Raw genomic sequence first — 16,881 nt, 5'->3', positions numbered from 1 at the left:
ATTACTGGACATTTATTTTTGTTTTCTTTTTTTTCTTAATGGAGTGAGGGGTGGGAAAGAGAGAAACATCCAACAAATGTTTATCAGACTCCCACTATGATAATAAAACTCTATACTCAGTGGTTCTATGGTAATATGGTAAGACTGGACTCAGACTTGGGGCCAAATAGAAGCTCTGGTACTTCTTAGACATACTACCTTGCACAACACTGAACCTAGCAGAACTTCAGTTTCCTCATCTTTAAAATGAGGATAATAATAGTTGTCCTTACTACCTCACAGGGCTGTTGTAGGGAGAACACTTGGGAAAACTTAAAGGGATATAAAAACAGGGATTACTTTTGTGCACAAATATGGGTATTTGTCCCTGCCCTTAGGGAGCTTTCAATAATAAAAGGGAAACAGATGTTTGCAAATAAATGTAATAGAAAGATTGTTCCTCCTCATTAGAGGCCTTCATGCAAAAAGTAGATGACTATTTGTCAGGTGTGTTATAGAAGGAAATCTTTTAATGGTATCATCTCTTTTAAGTAAATGGCCTCCAAGATTCCTTCCAACTCTGGGCTTCTATGATTCTAGGAAAGTAGACGGTGAAAGTGTACAATAAAGAAGCAAAGTGCCATGGGATTTCAAAGGAAGAAGAGGCTCTTTCAATTAGGAAATTGAGGAGGTTTTATGAAGAGGGAAACATTTGATCATTACCTGAAAGATGGTTAGGATTTAAAGTGCCAGAGGGCTAGGAGAAACTATTCCAGACATGAGTTATAGTATAACCAAGACACGAAGTCATGGGATATTTGGAGAACAATAATTAGTTTTGTTTGGATGATAGATAGTAGAATGAAAAAAGACTGGAAAGGAAGATGATGGCCATATTTTGGGGAATATTAAATGACAAGTAAAGGAGTTTATAATGTTTCCAAAAGGCAAAGATGGACCAGTGATGATTTTTAAATGGGGGGGGGGGTGACTTCACCAAATGTTTAGGAAGGATTATTTGGCTGTTGTGTGTAAGATAGATTGGGAAAGAGACTAAACATAGGGAGATCAGTTTAGAAGTCTTTGTAGTAATCTAGGATAAAAATGGTCAATAGCAGAAGGCATTCTATACATATATATATATATATATATATATATATATGTATATATATTCTAAGTGAGTAAATACTCTTTAGGTCCAGTTGTTCAGCTAGCTCTGATTCACTTAATTATGTTATGATGCAGTACATACCTTTTCATCTTTTCTACAAGGATATTGGTTAATACTCCATCAAATACTTAATAAAAGCAAGGTAGACTATATCTACAGTTTTCCCCTCACTTAAAAATATAGGAATCTTTAGGTTACTCTGGCATGACAGTTCTTAGTAATCACTACTTTTTCTAGAAGTAGGTAATGGATAAAGCTTTGGGCCTAGAGTCAGGAAGACCTGAGTTCAAATTCAGTAATAGACAAGTCACTTAATCTGTCTGCCTCAGTTTCCTCAATTGTAAAAACATAGAGATAATTAATAGTCCCTACTTCCTAAGTTTGTTGTGAGCATTAAATGATGTGATAATTGTAAAGTATTTAACAGGATGCCTAGCACATCGTAAATAGGTCCTTGTTTACTTCCTAAGTGCTTAGGAACCATCTGCTTGGTAACATATATTCAGGAATGTTACTGGGAATGGAAAAAATCAAGCTCAACAGTTTATAGACTCCACCTTCTTAAAACTGTGATAACTTTTACCTTTATCTAATCCTGTGAGGCCTTTCATTCTCCTAGATTCTTTAAAGATTACTGAGATTCAGAAGTCACATCTGCAAATTCCTTCAGGACCATGGGATATACCATTATCCCTTCCATATCTCAGGGGTTAGGAGTATGTCGCCCCCTTGATCTGAAAAATCCACATGAAATTTTTTGGCTCCCCCTTCATACCAGGAAAGGTTTGATATTTTTCTTTTTCTTCTGTGGAGTGTTTACAGTACCTTATTGTAAAATTTGAGTTAAGCATTTCTGAGTTTCTAAACTTTTTCTGTGTCATCTGCAGCTTCCATAAAACTCTCCCCAAATTCCCATTTACAGTATTTTTTTATGTGAACCCTCAACAAATTGAAACTTTCATGGGTAAAGTTGTTGCTATTGTGTTTTGTGTTTGTCCTTCATTCTCAAAGAGGATCATGATATCAAGATGATGACATGACTGGCAGTTGACTTTGATTTGAGTGAGGGAGGGCTGTGCAAGGTCACCAACCTCACTTTCTTCTCCTGAGCCATCTGGGTCCAGTGGCCTGAAATTCATCAGAATGACTGAAGATGGCCCAGGATGCAATGTGAGACCCTGGTCCTTTCAGGTCTTATCACATTCTCACTTTGAGTGAGATACACTCATTCAATGAATAGTCTTCTTTATGTAGTTACTCAAGGGATGGCCCCTTTAATCAAAAAACAAACAAAAAAATCAAACTGGGAAGGGCAGAACCTCAGGGTTCCTGGGCAAAACAGAAACAGTTACTATTTAGTAATTATATTCACTCTGTACTAAGTGGGTGAGGACTTGTCCAGGCTATGAGCTCCAGAGTGAGTTGAGTTTAAGGCTTGGTTTTTGAGCAAGAAATGTAGACAGTAAACCCAAAGGAAAAAAGACAGCTTTTGACCATGGAGTGTACCTTCCCCTGGGTAGAACACCAGAGGAGAGGGAACGGGAGGAGAAGGAAAGGGAGGGGAGGAGAGAAGAAGGGGAGGGGAGTTGCAACTCACAGGTTGTATTTGTCCTTCAGTCTCTAAGAGGACCATGACTTCAAGATGGTGACATGACTTGTAGTTGACTTTGATTTGAGAGCAGGAGGCCTGTGCAAAGTCAAAAACCTCACTTTCTTCTGGGGGGTGGAGGGAAGTTGAGATGTGGAAGGGATGACTACAATTCATCCAAAGCAGGTGATTGAACTTATTTAAAGGAGAACAAAATTTAACGTCTATCTCTTCATTTAACTTGGGCTTTTCTTTCCTTTAACTATGGTTGTCTTAGACTTTTTGGTATGAAAGTAATTCTCCTTGATGTAGAATACAAAAGCAACATAGAAATGGAGTAGTTATTCTTTCTTTCAACTGTCTTATACCAGTAACCTCTTCTCCTTTCCCTCAAGGCATAGATTCTCCTTTTTTCTTTTCTTTTTTCTTCCTCAAATATAGCTTCAAAGACCCCTTGATTAGTCAGAATCAGCTTTCACTGCCTATTAAGCCTAGATTAGGATGACTGATTGCCAAGGTCACAAGGGCGTTAAGGTCAATTTTGAAACATCTTATTAGAATATAATGGGGATATTTTCTTATTTCTTATTAGAATACAATGGGGATATTTTCTTAAGTGTCCTATTTAGAGGACTTAGTTCCTCAAAGAGAATGTCATCTTACATGGCAAGATTCAGGTTTTCCTGGATTACAGGACAAATGTTGAATTCCTTGCCAGGTCATCCTGCTAAATATCACATTGAACCCTGAGCTTGGTTTAATATTTTGCTCAGTGATTAAATGCCTCAAGATTTGAATTTAAGATCTGAAAGAAAACCCAACTGAAAAAAAGTTTAAACTTTAATCAAGAAACTTAGCATAAAAAGTCAAAAATTGTCAAGTACATTCAACGAAGTGTGTATCCCACACATGAAAAGTTTAGCCTTTTATAGAACATTACTGATAAAATATTTGTACACCCTAAAATGTACAGCTGCACCAGAGAGGGAAAAACAAGCCATGGCCTTTATTTCCACTATGTGTTTTAAATTAGCTTAGTCAAGCTATAAATATTTGGGGGGAAAACCCCAACAACTAATGTTTCTCTTTAAGCCAAGAAGACTCGGTTGCTCAACACAAATTAATTTCTTATGCATGTGGGGGGTGGGATAGGATTTAGAAAACAGGAAAACTAGGTTATTTCTGACCTGTGATAACTCTGTCAATCAGAGTTATTCATAACTTTTAACCAACTTTTACATTCATTTCATATTCTGGATCATGTTTTTAAGGCTCTCCATTCATTTACCTCTCCCCTGCTCCCCATAGTATCCCTCTCAATCCCTTATTAAGAGTCCCCAGGTTTTGTCCATTACCCCCCATCTTTATAGCATTATCTTTCATTTTCTCTAAGCTAATTTTATCAGGGCCCAAAGATAGGATGCCTTCTCTCTTCAACTCTTCCTAAACGATTTCAGCACCATTATAGTAATTTATTACCAGGAAATTATATATTATATATATTACATGTATATATATGTATAACACAAACACATATATACACCACCCATATACATGTATGTGAACATATACATACATATATAACACAAATATATACAAACATACAGATGCACATATATAAAGAAATAAATGGACAGATGAATAAAAAATGAATGAATAAATGGATATATATATACATATAATGCCCTCAGTGTTTGTGGAATGTAGATTACATTGAAGGCATTAAGGATGTTTAGAGTAAGAAAAAAGGAGACTCAGAAAGGACATAATGGTTACTTTCAAATATTTGAAGGTCTCTCAAATGGAGGGAGGGATTAGATATCTCCTTAGAACTAGAAGTATTTGGTAAGAGATGCAAAGAGGCAAATTTAAGTTTGAGGTAAGGAAAAACTTTCTAATAAAAGAAAAATTAGAGGTATTCAAAGTGGTTTTATAAGCTACCTTAAGAGATAATGGGTTTACCCTCAGTGGTCGTCTTCTAGGAACAATTAAATGATCATATATATTTAGTTCAACAAACATTAAGTGTTCAGTACACATAGTGGATGCATTGTGCCAGATGTTAAGATTACAAAGAAAAATTGAAATAATTTTTGCTCTCAAGAAGTTTATATTCTATCTAGGAGATACAAAATGTCAGTCTATAAACATTTATTAAATGCTTTCTATATGTGCTAGGCATATATGTGCTAAGTGCTGGGGATACAAAGAAAGGCACACCTATCTCAGAGTTGTTTTGATTTGCATCTCTCTAATCAATAGTGATTTAGAACATTTTTTCATATGACTATAGATATCTTTAATTTCTTCCTCTGAAAACTGCCTGTTCATATCCTTTGACCATTTATCAATTGGGGGATGACTTGTATTCTTGTACATTTGACTCAGTTCTCTATATGTTTTAGAAATGAAGCCTTTATCATGACACTAGTTGCAAAAATTCTTTCCCAGTGTTCTACTTCCCTCCTAATCTTGGTTGCATTGTGGCCCCCATTTCTATTTGAGTTTGGTACCACTTATCTAGAAGGATTTCTTGTTCAGGTGCAAATTGCCTATGTGGCTTATGAGGGATTTTCCATTTCTGAAATTCTGTGATTCTGATTCTAAGATCTTGATTCTAAGATCCTTTGTAACCATACTGAGGTTAAAGAGAGGAGTGAAGAGGAAGGGAGGGATCTATGCACATATCTTCTTTCCTTCCTCTTGTATTTTCCCCCTCCCTGTTGTCTCCAACTCTATCACAGGAAAATCAGAGAATCAGAGATAGGTAGGTATGAAACGGAAATGGATGAGTTGGGCTGTATTTTACAAAGTTAGGTTTGAGAGACTGAGCTGAATTGGAGTTTCCATAATAGAAATTCACCATACCAACCAAACAAGAGGTCTGCAACTTTGCCTACCCTACTCTTCCCTAACCAAATCACATGATTCTATCAATGGACATAGAAAAGGCATTCAGCAGAGTTGAACTTTGAGACAATAAGATCAAATCCTTTCTCAGACATTGACTAGCTAGATGACTCTAGACAAGTCATTTAGCCTCCTTCAGCCTCAGTTTCCTCATTTGTTATAAATAATTTTGGGATATAATACTAGCATCTAATTCACAGGGACTTAATAGGGGATCAAATCAAATGAAAATATATGCAAGTGCTTTGCAAACCTTAAAGTGCTATATAAATTTTAGCTGTTATTATTATAACTGTTACTACTACTGCTGCTGCTGCTGCTGCTACTACTACTGCTACTACTGTTAAAGAGATAACATAGTACAGTGGATAGTGAACCGGCCTTGAAACTAGGAAAACATAGGTAAACTATTTAATCTCTCAGTGCACTGGGCAACTTTGTAAGACTCTAAATTAAAGAGAAAGTGCTGCCCTACATTGGTAGAAGAAATTCCTCACTGGGACCTAGGTCCTTAAACCAACTAAGTCACAGGTTCTATTCCTATCCTTATTATTATCATGTTAAATGCACTAAAAAAAAGTCAAGTAATAAAAGAATCTTTCCTTAATGTGATAAAGTCTGTAACAAAAACCAAGAGTTAACCATCATCTGAAGCAGATGATAACTGGAAGCATTCTCACTGAGATCAGGGGTGCTGCAAGGATATTTGCTAAGTACTGGAAATACTAGCTACATCAATAAGAGAGGATTAAAAAAACATAGACAAAGGAGAGGGAAAATCACCTAAATTTGCCAGTTATTTTCTTAGAAAACTCTAGAGAAACAATGAAAATTAATTGAAGCAATTAATGGAAAATTAAAAGCAATATGGCATAGTAAATAGGAAACCCATCTCAAAATCAGGAAGACCTGACTTCAAATTCTGCTTCTGACCTTTTGAGTCTCCTTAAACTTCATAACCTCTTAATACCTCAGGCAATTCTCTAAGACTATTAGTTATCATAGAGTTGTTGATCTGAATTGATATGTATGTATTTCCTCATCAATATTGGTAGATATTTCTTCCCTACATCAAGGATATCAGCACAGTATCAGGATTCAGAATAAATCTATAAAAATCACTAGGTATCCTGTGGATTAGCAACAAAATCCAGAAAAAAAAATATAAGAGAATTTAAGACAATAATGCATTAAATATTATATCATTAACCTGCCAGGACACACAGAACCTAAAAAAAAATACAACTATAAAACATATTCTACAGAAATAAAAGATCTCAATAATCTGAGAGATGATCCTTATGGCCAAGACATGCCAATTTAGTAAAATAATAATACTACCCATATTACTTTACAAATTTAGCGATCTAGCAATTAATTCATAAAAGCGATTCTTTGGAAGATCAGGTAAAATATTAATAAAATTCATTTGGAAGAACAAAAAGTTAACAGTAGCAAACAAAGTAAAGAAAAACGATAGTACCTTAACTTGTATTCACAAAATTAGGTAAGTTATTATCAAATTTATCTAATATAAGATAAAAGAGAAGAAAAGTATACTAAACTGGATAAATTAAGGGCTGGAAATAAATGTACAAAGCAGTTTAAGGTTTCAGGGATGTCCTGGAGTCAGCTCATATCAGCTTTTGACAGCTGACTGTTAAATTTTGTGTGTGAGAAATTACACCTTAAAAATCACTAAAGGCTATCAAATCTCTGTGATATCTATGAATGTCAGATTTATCTCCTCATCTTAGAATTTCTGGTTCATCTTGCTTATTACTTTTTATTTGTGTTTTGTACATAGACGTAAGAACTCATCATGGATATTGCCTTTGGTGAATTTCTAGGAAACTCACACAGTCATTTTTATTTTGTTAATTTCTAGACTTACTTAAAGGTAATAATGGAAACAAATGTTAGTAATGCAAATTAAACTTTAAACTGGTTCATGCATGCATTTCCCTCCACCCCTTCCAGAGAGCTGGTTGTTAAACATTTAGCAGCACACTCTTGGTACCACAAAACCAAGATCACAAACTATTGCAGAAGAGATGTGTTGGGACTGGAAGCTCAATTCCGTGTGGACAGTCTCGGGCAGGTAAAAGTGGGACTTCTAAATCTTAGAGTCTTACGAGGCCCTCCATGAACAGCGGGGGTTCGAGAAGGTCAGACCGAGCTAGCTCGGCTAGCTCGGGTATTTCCGCCTCTCCCCCAGAGATACCTGATGGGTGGAGTCTCCCTGCCCTCGAGGTCGTCCCGGATTGGAGCACACCTAGTTACCTAACAGCACGGTATTGAGATGCAAACTGTGTGGCTGAAGATTAAGTAGGACTGAGGAAGCCTAAAAGCTCTCTTAGCACGTGTGGAGCCAAAGAGAAAAGTAGGGCTCCGCTTCTTTTCTTTCCTCTCTCCCCTCCCCCTCTCTCCCCGCTTGTACTTCTACTTCCAATCCCTTAAGCTTAGCCTCCTTAGGAAATCTCCCCCTCTTCGTCCTAAGAAAGAAGACCCCCTGCACTTGTAACCGAAACCCTGTAATAAAGCTCAACCCCTGTTTGACTCTGGAACGTCCTTTCTCTCATACGTGCATCCGGCGTGGCCAGCCGAAGACCTCGGGAGGTGAGGTAAGGAAGACTCGGGTAGCCCAATACAGGCCTCTAGGCTTGGCAGTTGGCGCCCCAACAGGGATTGGGAGCGTAGATAATCCTGGGTGCTTTTGGGGTACACCCGGAAGGGGCTGTGAAAGAAGCGAGTCCCGAATCCTAGATTCGGAAGGAGAGAAAGGGGAGAGAAGGTTCCCAAACCCCTGGGAAAAGGGCAGGGATGAGGAATCAATTGCCAGTAATAAAGCCAGAGGAACAGGAGGTCTGGGCTGAGAAACTTCACAGGGAATGCAGGGAGGCGGGGGTCACAATAGAGTTAGATGACCTCCGAGAATTTTGTGAAAGGATTTGGAAAGTTTCTCCTTGGCTCAAGCAGGCAGGAATATCAAGAGAAAAATGGGGAGCGGTCGGAGAGCAAATGACTGCTTACGAGCAACAATACCCTGGGGAGCTGGAGGATTTAGATTTCCTGATAGTCGATGTAATTAAAAGCCTGCTGGAAGGGCCGGAGAGGCCAGGGCGGGATTGGAATGAGAGTGGAAGCGGAGAGAGGGGAGGGGAGAACACGGGAGGGAGGGAGAGTCCAGGCAAGCAGAAAGTTAAGCGGAAAGTTAAGGAGCGTAAAGAAAAAATAGACCCGGAGCTCCATCTAGCGGATGGAAAAGGCGAGGCAGGGGAGAATACGCCGTGCCTTCCCTCCGCGCCTCCTTATAACCTGCTCCATTGGTCAGACAGTTCAGGGCCACAGTACAGTTTGGAAAAAGGAATAAGAAAGGCTATAGAGAATGGAGAAGATGTAGGGACATTTCCTGTGTTAGAAATAGCGGACCCCAGTGTCCCCGGTGGGGTTCGGAGGAGCCACATACCCATAGAGTGGAAGAGAGTGGCGACTCTTAAAGAGGCTTGTACCAAGCATGGCCCTAATTCACCCTTTGTTATAGCCATGCTTGAAACTCTCAGCGGTCAGTTCGTTCTGACTCCTAATGACTGGAAGAGCTTAGCTAGAGCCTGCCTTACCCCTGGGCAGAATGTGATTTGGGTATCAGAATTTTCTCAGAGGGTAAAGAGCACTACCGGTGGGCTAGGGGCTCAGGCCCCCCAGGCTTATCAGCAATTTACAGGAACAGGGCAGTTTGAGGCTACAGGAAATCAATTACAGTACTCAGCCTCCGATTATGTCTTGATTGCCGGAATGGCTATCAGCCGCCTCGGGATGAGGTTATCAAATTTTTAGTAAGGGCCATTGCTGTTGTACTGGAGTTCCCACCCTTGAATTGGAAGTCAGATACCCCGATTTGGGTGGAGCAATGGTCTCTGACTTCAGAAAAACTCCAGGCATTACAAATACTGGTTAAGGAGCAATTAGCACCCTGGAATGCTCCTGTGTTTGTTATAAAGAAAAAATCAGTAAAGTTCAGGTTCCTTACAGATGTTAATCAAGCATTTGTAAGCACCTGGCAGCAGCTATACCTAAGTAAAGAGCCACTATGCATTCTTATCAATTTTACCTTAAAGGCGATCCTCGCTAAACAAAGAAGGGGAAAAGGTCGCCTAATACAATCAGAGCTAAGATCAAGAGGCCTAATACAATCAGAGCTAAGATCAAGAGGCCTAATACAATCAGAGCTTGATACAGCTGTCTCAAAAAACTCACATAATACTCCAGCTATGAGACATTTTAAGATACTAATAGGGGGTCGAGGGTATGTTTGTGTCTCCACAGGAAAAGGTGATGCGTGAATTCCCATTAGAAGGATCCGTAGGTGGGAACCGAGGTCGGAGACGACGGAGACGCAGGAGGCGGAGACCCCGGAGAGCCCAGAGACCCCAGAGAAGGATCATACACCACCTGAGCCTGCTGCTGACAGCTTTAACCTTGCTGCCCAGAGAGGAAGCAGCCCTCATCACAACCGCAGACACTGCTGCTGACAGCTTCCCATCTAGGCATCCTTTTTTCGCCAGCTGAATGAGGACTTTGATATCACAAACCCAGGACACTTGGGTGGGGAGGAGGTGACCAATTTTCCACCTGTATAGATCCATTTGCAAGATTAAGGGAGTGGTGACGTGTAAGGCGCCTACACCAGCTGCTTCTCTTAAAATATGCTTTGGGATTTTAGTTGATTGCACTTCCCCTGTTGTAACTCAGCCATTTAGTTTCATCTTTGTTTTATTTGATGCCTCCCTTTGTCAGTTGTGCTAGCTGCAGATTTCTGTGTGAATGAAGTCTTGTTGTAAGGTACTCATATGCTAAAGGCCTTCCTTAATCCACTCAGCCTCCAGCCACTGTTTGCTCTAGAGCCAGGTGCGCTCCGCACATAACAAAGAAGGGGATATGTTGGGACTGGAAGCTCAATTCCGTGTGGACAGTCTCGGGCAGGTAAAAGTGGGACTTCTAAATCTTAGAGTCTTACGAGGCCCTCCATGAACAGCGGGGGTTCGAGAAGGTCAGACCGAGCTAGCTCGGCTAGCTCGGGTATTTCCGCCTCTCCCCCGGAGATACCTGATGGGTGGAGTCTCCCTGCCCTCGAGGTCGTCCCGGATTGGAGCACACCTAGTTACCTAACAGCACGGTATTGAGATGCAAACTGTGTGGCTGAAGATTAAGTAGGACTGAGGAAGCCTAAAAGCTCTCTTAGCACGTGTGGAGCCAAAGAGAAAAGTAGGGCTCCGCTTCTTTTCTTTCCTCTCTCCCCTCCCCCTCTCTCCCCGCTTATACTTCTACTTCCAATCCCTTAAGCTTAGCCTTCTTAGGAAATCTCCCCCTCTTCGTCCTAAGAAAGAAGACCCCCTGCACTTGTAACCGAAACCCTGTAATAAAGCTCAACCCCTGTTTGACTCTGGAACGTCCTTTCTCTCATACGTGCATCCGGCGTGGCCAGCCGAAGACCTGGACAGGTAAGAAAGACTCGGGTAGCCCAATACAGGCCTCTAGGCTTGGCAGAGATGTTCTTAGAGATTCACAGATTCCTAGAATTGCTAGGTCATCAGGAGCCTTAAAATCCAGTTAGTCCACTTGTATCTGAATAAGAATGTCCTTTACAATATACCATTGGTCATTTAGCCTCTATTTGAAGCATTACTAACTAAGGGTCCTAATTCCTCTATTGAGTAGGTCAAGCATTGGGATGTATTTCCTCACATTAAGGCCTACATTTCCTTTGTTACAAATTCCCATCACTCACTGATCGGAGTTCTGCCCTTCAAGGCTGAGAAGGATTAATTTTACTTCTCTTCCAGGTGATAATACTTTAAATATTTGAAAAAATTTATCATGTACTATGTATCATTTTTTAATATGAATTCATATCTAGCCACCCTTTTCTTAATTGCATATGTAAATCCATTGGTATAGGAAATCCTTGAGTGATTCAATTCAGGTCAGCACTGTCTCTGAAACTTATAGATGTGGTTAGTTGTCTGGAGCATGGAGAGCATAACTTGTCCAGGCAGGATAATATCAACTTAAAATACTATCTTAACATGCATGCTGCCTTTTTAATCTATCTTGCTTCTTTTGAGTAAAGCAAGCTAAGTGCCAGAGTAGATAGGATGGTGGATTCGGAGTTAGAAAGATTTAGTTCAAATTCAATCTCAGATACTTATTAGCTCTGTGACTTTGAACAAGCTATTTTGCCAGGCCTAGAGGCCTGAGGGCTACCCGAGTCTTCCCTTACCTCTATCGGAGGTCTTTGGTTGGCCAAACCGGATGCTCGTAGGAGAGAAAGGACGTTCCAGAGTCGAACAAGGGTTGAGCCTTATTTCAGGGTCTAGTTACAAGTGCAGGGGAATTCTTCCTTAGGAGGGAGCGAAGAATCTCCCAAGGAGGCAAAGATCTTACAATAAGAGATTGGAAGTAGAAGTGTAAGTGGGGAGAGAGGGGGAGGGGAGAGAAGAGAGAGGAAAAGTGGAGCCTTGTTGTCCTGTCCGCTCTGCGCCCCTCCACCCAAGAGAACTTTCAGGCTTTCCTGATCCTACTTAAACTCTCCAGCAGCATAGTTTGCATCTGAATACCGTGCTGTTAGATAACAATAGTGTGCCCAGAGCCGGGACAATCTCGAGGGCGGGGAGAGCTCTCCCCCATCACGTTTCTCACGGGAAGAGGCAGAAATACACGAGATAGCTCGGTTCACCTCGATTCCCAGTCGTTTCCTGGGGGGTCTCGTGAGAACTCTAAGATTTAGAAGTTCCCACCTTTACCCGCCCGAGACTGTCCACATGGAATTGAGCTTCCAATCTCAGCACTATTTAAATTTTGTCTACCTCAGTTTCTTGTCCTTAAAATGAAAATAATATTCAATTAACAGTCTACCTCCCCGATTGTTGTGAGACTAAAATAAAATGTTTAAAGTACTTTGCAAACCTTATATAAATGCTTGCTATTATTTTTATTCATGATTATTACATACTTTCAGAGATTTATTTCAGTCATGGGTCTCATCCTACCAATTTTGTGATATTTTGTCTTTGTGATATTTGTGTGTCAGATTTGTCTCCTCACATTAGAATTTCTGATTCATCTTGCTTGTTACTCATTATTTGTGTTTTATACGTAGGCATATGAAATCATCATTTTTATCAATAACTTCCTTCTTGAATTTTGCCTGTTGTGAATTTCTAGGAACCTCTACAAAGCCATGTTCTGATGCCTCATCATGATGTCCTTGAGTTCTTGATGACTATGCCAAGGGAACAAAGCTCTGGAAGATTCTTTCATGCAGGAAAGATTTTGAGCGTGGTCCAGTTACAGATTGGGTCTACTTTCTGATGACCAGGCCATCTAAGTCCTCATAGGCTTGCCATATAGGTTGCTTACTTAATAATGAATTGATCATGTCAACTTCAAAAGAAAAAAATGCAAAATAGCCTTCAGTACTATGTAACTCCCTTCTACTTCTATTAATGATTAATAAACTGATAAACATTTATTAAGCACCTACTATGTGCTGGGCATTGTGCCAAGCACTAGGGATTCAAAAAGAGACAAAATACAATCCCTGGTCTCAAGGAGTTTGTAATCTTATGGTGGAGACAACATGCAAATAAATATATACCATGTAAGCTCTATATAGGACAAATAGGAAATAATTAACAGAGGGAAGGCAATGGAATTAAGAGAGGTTGGGAAAGGCTTCCTGTAAAAGGTGGGATTTTAGCTGGGACTTAAAAGAAGCTGGAGAGATCAGAAGTCAGAGTGGAGGAGGGAGGTAATGCTAGGTAGTTGAAGGTAGCACTGACATTGCAAATCTAGGTAACTGGAAGGAAGATGATGCCTTTGACAGTAATAGGAAAGTTTGGGATAGAGGTTAGTTTGTAAAGAAAGATCAAGAAAATATTTTAGACATCTTGAGTTTGAGATACCTGTAGGGCATCGATCCAGTTCAAGATGGTTAAGAAGCATTTGGTGATTTGACACTGGAATTTAAGAGACTAGCCAGGGCATCTTTCATTCGGCTATCAAAGTGATCTTCCTAAAAAGCTGTTATGAACATATCACCCTTGTTTTATAAACTCCAGTGGCACCACTATCACCCACAGCGTGGGGGCCACTAAACCATACATGACGATCACAATGGGCCACGTAGAGTGTAAAAAACCACAAATTAACATTATATATGTCTTACTATGTTTACAATATTTTTGTTAATTTCCGTATTACATTTTAATCTCATATAGGCTGCATTTTAGAGTGTTGTGGCTTGCATGTGGCCTGGTGTTTGATATTTCTGACCTGGATCAAATATAAAATCCTCTATTTGGTTTTGAAAGTCTTTCATAACCTGCTCCTATTATAAGATTTTCTTATACCTTACTCCCCTTCACATTGTGATCCAATGATACTGACTTCCTTGCTGTTGCTCACAATGTGACACTGCATTTCCCAATTCAGAGTTTTTTCACTGGCTATCATCTACCACTGGGCAGTTAAATGGCACAGCGGATAGAGCACTAGGGATTCCAGCAGGGTCTGGAGTCAGAAAGACTCATCTTCTTGGGTTCAAATATGGCTTCAGACACTTACTAGCTCTGTGAATGTTGGCAAGTCCATTCACCCTGTTTGCTTCAATTCTTCATTTGTAAAATGAGCTAGAGAAGGAAATGGCAGTATCTTTGCTATGAAAAACCCAAATGGGATCACAAAGAGTTGGACACAACTGAAATGACTGAACACACAGCATCCACCATTCCTGAAATTCTCTCCCTCTTCATCTCTGTCTCCCTTCCCAGGCTTCCTTTATGTCTCAGGCACAGTCTTACATTCTGCAACAGGATTTTCCCAGTCTTCCTTAATCTTGGTGCCTTTGTTCTGAGAATATCCCCAATTTGTCCCATTTATATTTTGTCCATACAAAGTTGTTTAAGTGCTGTCCACTCCATAAAAGTGTGAGTTTCTTGAGAATATTTTTTGTCTTTTTTTGTTTGAATTGATAGTATGTCATAATTCCTGTAACATTGGTGCTTAAGAAATGTTTATTGATTAGATTTATTGACCATATAGATACATCTGGAACTCATCTGTACAGAGATGATAATCAAACTCATGGTAGTGATGAAATCACTAAGGGATAAAGTATTGTGAGAAAAAGAGAAGAGAGCCTTGAGGAATACTCATAATTAGTAAGTGTGTCAGATGAAAATACATCAAAGGAGGGGATAAAGAGGACTAAGAAAGAATCACATTATGAAAACCTAGAGGAGAGAGTATCTGGAAGGAGAGGGTGGTCGACAGTGTCAAATGCTGCAAAGGTTGAGAAGAATGAAAACTGAGAAAAGGACATCAAATTGGGTAGCAGAGTTTTAGGTAAGTGATGAGCTCAGAAGCCAAATTTCAGATTTTAGAAGGGAGGGGGAAGAGAGGAAATGGTCATGCTGATGTAAAAGTCTTTTTCAAGGAATTTATCTTATGATCTCTTTAGGATTGTTTACCCATTTTTTTCAGTTGCCTGATTTTTCTGTCAAGTAGAATGTATGGTATTGGAAGCATGGTACATTTTTGGTTTTAAGTTTGTAACCCTAGTACATTGACTGGCACTCAATAAATACTGGTTGAATTTAACTGACATTTCATGATTAATTCTTTCTCTCTTTTTTCCCATTATTGTTCTTTTATTTTATTGACGCATTTCTTGATGTTTTGAGGCAACGATGAGGAATTGGGCTCATACAAGAGCTCTTATTCAGCATTCTTTCTGAAAATTCCTGCTGATAAATCTTTCAAATTTCAGTTGGTTCATCTGTTTTCAATTTACACATGGATTATACAAGAAGTAGGGCTATGTGAGGCTTGGAAAATTCATACTATTCTTCGTCTCTAACTTTAAATTTGCAAATCTCAGGGGATAAAGCTCTGGGCTTGGTGTCTAGCTGCTCTGAGTTTGAATTCTGCCTGAGGCACTTACCAACTGTGTGACATTGGGAAAACTACTTAACTTCTGTCTGTTTCAGTTTATTAGGAGGATCAAATGAGATAATAAAAGATTTGTAAACCTTCAAGTGCTATGTAATTGCTATCATCCTTATTAACATTATTATTTCCATTGAGTCACAAGAAAAATATGAAGTAAAGCAGATCCCAGACTGCAAGTGACAAAGGAGACATTGATATTACCTGACATCATGAAAAGTTTATTGTCTTCAGGACCAGGCGTGGGAATTGGTGCAGACTGTATCTTAATTAGGTACTTTTCCCCTAAAGCACTCCAAAAGGCAACAGCCTATGTCTCAAGGCCATGTAAGGTAAACAGAGGCCTTATTAGGAAGGGTAGTATTAATAATGAGCATAAAAGGAAGAAATCCAGAAATCTGCACTAGACATGAATTACCTAGGAGCATGCAGAGTTGTGCCAGGGAGATGAGCTTTACCAATGAGGTGGTGATGCTTAGCTGAGACTATGCACCAGAGAAAGACGTTTTGGATACGTGAAATGCAGTAGGTATTTCAGTCTGAAATGCTGCCATTTATATTGATCAGATGGGACAAAACTTCAGACTATGTACAAAGCACAAGTAGAGTGTTAGCAGGGCTCCCAGGAGCTTTTAGCAGCTCAGATATGGTAGTCTGGAGTTTCTCCTAATGTCTTCCCTGTTGTTACTGTGCTGTATCGCAGTTAATATTTTGGGAGAAGGACGATCAATTTGGAATCTGTTTGGCATCCACGTTTGAGGGGAGGAGGATCTTGTGTGGCATGTGATCACATCCCATAAGGCATGAAAGATCAAAGAGTATCTTCAAATAGAGAAATTAACAGAGATGACACATCCTAAAGCTTCAGCCTCAAAGCCATGTATCAGATCCTTCATGAGTGAACTCAATCACCCATCACTAGGGAAGATTGCCCAAGGGTGGCCGTTTTCATGACAAACAATGACAAACACATTTGCAAGCCAAGATGGGGAAGTAAAATCAGAGAGATTCTTAGAAGAATCTGGGACTTTGGACAAATATACTGTGTGCTCACCACACCCTATCCTCCAGTGAATATTTATACTTCTTTGAAATCAGGTTAGGATGAGCAAAAAGAATTGCTTGAAGGAGGCAAAATGCTTGTGGGTGAGTGTGTGTGTGTGGGGGAGGATGGGAAGTAGAAGTGGAGGGAGCCCTGGTTCCGATACTGTAATTTATGCACTGG

At 39.7% G+C, this 16,881-nt stretch overlaps 1 long non-coding RNA gene across 1 annotated transcript; it reads left to right on the top strand.

Annotated features, from left to right (window-relative positions):
* Positions 1 to 2,697: 2,697 nt before the first annotated feature.
* Positions 2,698 to 15,308, top strand: LOC140526465 (uncharacterized). The gene is made up of 2 exons (XR_011974384.1): positions 2,698 to 8,272; positions 9,954 to 15,308. It is a non-coding gene; the product is annotated as an uncharacterized lncRNA (long non-coding RNA).
* The last annotated feature ends 1,573 nt before the right edge of the window (positions 15,309 to 16,881 follow it).

The sequence above is a fragment of the Notamacropus eugenii genome, chromosome 2, assembly GCF_028372415.1.
Source record: "Notamacropus eugenii isolate mMacEug1 chromosome 2, mMacEug1.pri_v2, whole genome shotgun sequence".
Taxonomy (NCBI): Eukaryota; Metazoa; Chordata; class Mammalia; order Diprotodontia; family Macropodidae; genus Notamacropus; species Notamacropus eugenii.
Note: the sequence above shows the minus strand (reverse complement) of the source record. Positions and strands in the feature narration are given on the sequence as shown.